The sequence below is a fragment of the Tetrao urogallus genome (genome assembly GCF_951394365.1).
Source record: "Tetrao urogallus genome assembly, chromosome: 2".
Taxonomy (NCBI): domain Eukaryota; kingdom Metazoa; phylum Chordata; class Aves; order Galliformes; family Phasianidae; genus Tetrao; species Tetrao urogallus.
The window spans coordinates 94,677,189-94,680,987 of record NC_136814.1 but is presented as its reverse complement, the minus strand read 5'-3'; positions in this window follow the sequence as shown (position 1 = coordinate 94,680,987).

Genomic DNA, 3,799 nt, shown 5'->3' with positions numbered 1-3,799 from the left:
ACAGCAGAATACAGATATATGTATTTTCTGGTACAGTCTAGTACTGAGCTTCCATTTGACAGTCACATAGCACTTTCACTGATATCAGAAGTCCCCGTTGCTTCATGTTGATTTAAACCAATGAGAAGTCCTGACATCTGACCCAAACATCACTGTTAAGCCTGCTGCCACTCAGCATTTTTGTTTTCCACCCTCTTGAAGTTACCTCTTTGTAAACCTTTAGCTTATTTGTGATCCTCTTTGGCAGAAGGTGTAGTGTGTAACTTCAGACTTCTGACTTGTTTGGCATTTTGGACTAAAGAAACTTTACAAGTTTTTTATCATAAGCTTGGCACTGTTGTACAGTTTTAGCAATGGGAGACTGGGGGCTGTTAGAGGTTTTTTGTTGTTGGTTTTTGTTCATTTTTTTTAAACCCAGAGTAGATTTCTTTTCTTCCCTTTATCTTGCCCACTCAAGAACCAACTTTTGGTTTTCTGATACTTTTACTCTCAGAGATGAAGAAAATAGTGATGTTTTGTTTTTCTGTATAAGACAAATCGTTAAACTATAACCCACTTAACCTCAGATATTTACAACTTTGGAATATAAAGAAGGATTTAGAGACTTTTTTTTTTTTTCCTAAGTGTCTTCTGGTCTTAATTTTCAACATCATCTTTTCAGTAGCTTCGTTCAAGGTGTGCTGAGGAGTCATGAATAATTTCCTCTGTCTTCACCATCTGTGCTACCTTCTGCCTCTCTTCTGTCTGATGATGGAGTAGCTCAGCTTCACCAGATCTTTTTATATGCTAATACAAACTAGAGTCCTTCATTCTTGTAGTCCTTGGCTACAGTGTTGAATAATTGCCTTTTTTTTTTTTTCCTTTTTTTTCTGTCTCAGTTTTCACCTTTGAAGGCTCTCTATACTGAGATTTATTTAGGTAGGTTCTATTCAATACTGGGACCAGAGGAAGTCTCTTTTTTACGAGACAATACAAACACTTTACTACCAAGCAAGAAATACAACAGTGGTTCATCCTAACTTTGCAAAGGAAGACATTTGTACTTCAAATTCAAATTCAGAAAAGTTAATCCCACTTTGTTTTTTCCAGTATATGAAAGAAAACTATTTTTTATTCTTGTCTTTGAAAGTATTTGGACTTTCTGGAAGAGTGCAAGTTAGTTTTTTGTTCTGTATACTAGTCTGTTAGTGAAGACCCAGCAGTGAGGATAGGGATAGCTTATCTAAGGTGGACCAGGATTCTGTGGAAAGCTGGATGAATTAACTGGACACTCATCCTTCTACTGTGATGAAGTCCTTCCTAGTCTTTCTGCAATACCTGGAAAAAAACTGTTTTTTCTGTTTGTTACTTATACCTGTTTTCCTGTCTAGTTGTGAACAATATAATCCCATGGCATACTTTTAGAAGTCGAAACATCTCAGTGATGTCAGACCCTGACACTTTATGCAAAAGATATAGGGGGTGATCGATGATCTCTGGAGGTCCCTTCCAACCCCTACAATTCTGTGATTCTGTGATATGTTTTTCTGCTTATTTTCATTCCAGATCACAGTTTGTCACTTGTCAGTGAAATGTTCAAACTGAAAACTCATGTCGGAGGGGCAGGAAACTTTTCTTAATGCATATCTCAAAACTTACCTGAGTGTTGGGCCCACATTCAGAGATGTTCAAGTGGCAGCTGAGAACACCAAAGTGATGTTTGATAGCAATGAATAGCACGGCACAGGGTCTGCTCCTCTTCACAGTCCAGAAGTCTTTGCTTTTTATGCATTGAGTACAATATTCACCTGCTCATTCCTTTCTTGAATAGGTGGTGAATGACTGAAATCATAATTGGGAAAAGAATTCTAACTTTTCTGTCTATATTCTTATGTATATACCTACTGAAATAAGTCAGGATATATCTTTTTGTCTTGAATATGAAGCAGAGCTTTCTATTCTTAAGGTACTGATCCTTAGTTCCTGTTTTGTGCCTTTCTGGGTCTATGGCCAGAAACTGATCGCACATATTTTTGTGATTTCTCACATCACACGTTGTTTAGTTTTCAGTTGGAAATCACAACATTGTGTCTTCTGATATCTCATGATTTTTTTTACCTGTTCTACTCCAGGTAACCTTTCTTAAACCTGAATCCTGGGTGTTTGTCAGCATTGCGGCATTGATTTCCTTGTGTTATAACAGAGGTCCTTAAGAACACAACGCTATGAGAGAGTTATTTACAAAGCCTTGTCAGTTCTCTCTCACGCAGAGCTTCTGATTTTGGATTGTCTGTTGGAGCTAAAGAAGCACGATCATCCAGTGGTTTGTTCCACACTCACTTTGCAAAGTCGTATTGGCGCACAAATTCAGTGTTTATTCAGTATTCTCAAAGGTTCTCTGGGTTTGATGAAATTGTTTGAAATGCTTGCAGGTGGTATATTTACACTGCCATTCATGGTCATGTTTCTTTTCAGGTTGTAACATCGTTCAGGAGAGTAGGTGAAATCCACACCCTTATGGCTTTCACCACCACTTAAACATTTTGGGTTAAAGCATCCACAAAGTCCTAATAGCTCCTCTCTCTCTCCTGAGTGATTCTCCTTTTATGCTGGATTTTCACATAGCCTCACATACCTAAGCCAGTCTTCCATGACCAAGATGTCAAGATGAAATTGACCTTTTCATGGTCAAGTCAGGACTATGTTAATAGCTGACCAAAACTATTTACAAAGTCTGCTAAACAATGTAATGACGTGTGACATGGCTAAGATGGAACAGGCTCATAGTGGCACTCTTCATCAAAACTCCAACAGTCCCTGAGAGTCTTTGCCAAATTTGTCAAACTCCTCTGCTATAAGCAGAAGCAAAAGGTTTTCAGTCAACATTGAGTAAGATTTGTGCCATTATACAGATATCTAGGAGTTAACAGTCAGATCTGTCTTACTCAGTATGAGGTCTTAAGACTTGTTACTGAGAGTACTGTGTGGAGATCGTAGAATCACCAAGGTCCAAAATCATCTGATTCAACTGTCCACCTACCACTGATGTTTCCCCACTACAGCATGTTCCTTAGTACAGTACCTAAATGTTTCTTGAAGACTTCCAGGGATGGGAATCCCACCACTTCCCTGGGCAGCCTGTTCCAGCACCTGCCCACTCTTGGAGAAGAAATTTTTCCTAATAGCCAACCTGAACCTCCCCTGGTGCAACTTGAGGCCATTCCCTCTCATTGTGTTGCTAATTACAACACAGGAGAAGAGGCTGGGCCCTACCTCACCACAGCCTCCTTTCAGGTAGATGTTGAGAGCTGTAAGGTCTCCCCTGAACCTCCTCCAGACAATCCCAGTTCCCTTAGCTGCACCCCATGAGATCTGTGTTCCAGACCCCTCACAGCTTTGCTGTCCTTCTCTGGCTGTGTGCCAGGACCTTGATGTCTTTGTTGTAGTGAGGGCCCAAAACTGAACACAGTACTTGGTGTGGCCTCACCTGAGCAGAGTACAGGAGGACGATCACTTCTCTGCTCCTGCTGGCAACACTATTTCAGATTCAAACCAGGATGCTATAGACAATCCAGGCAATCTGCTGGCACATGTTCAGCTGAGTGTTGACCAATACCCCCAAGTCTTATAACCATTGTGCCTCAAGCCTGCAGCACTGCCTTGGGTTTTGTGGCTAAAGTGCAAGATCCGGCACTTGATCTTGTTGGACTTCATCCCAATGGCCTCAGCCCAGCGATCCAGCCTGTCCAGATCCCTCTGTAGGGCCTTCCTATTCCCATGCAGATTGACACTTCTTCCCAGCTTGGTGTCATCTACAGAC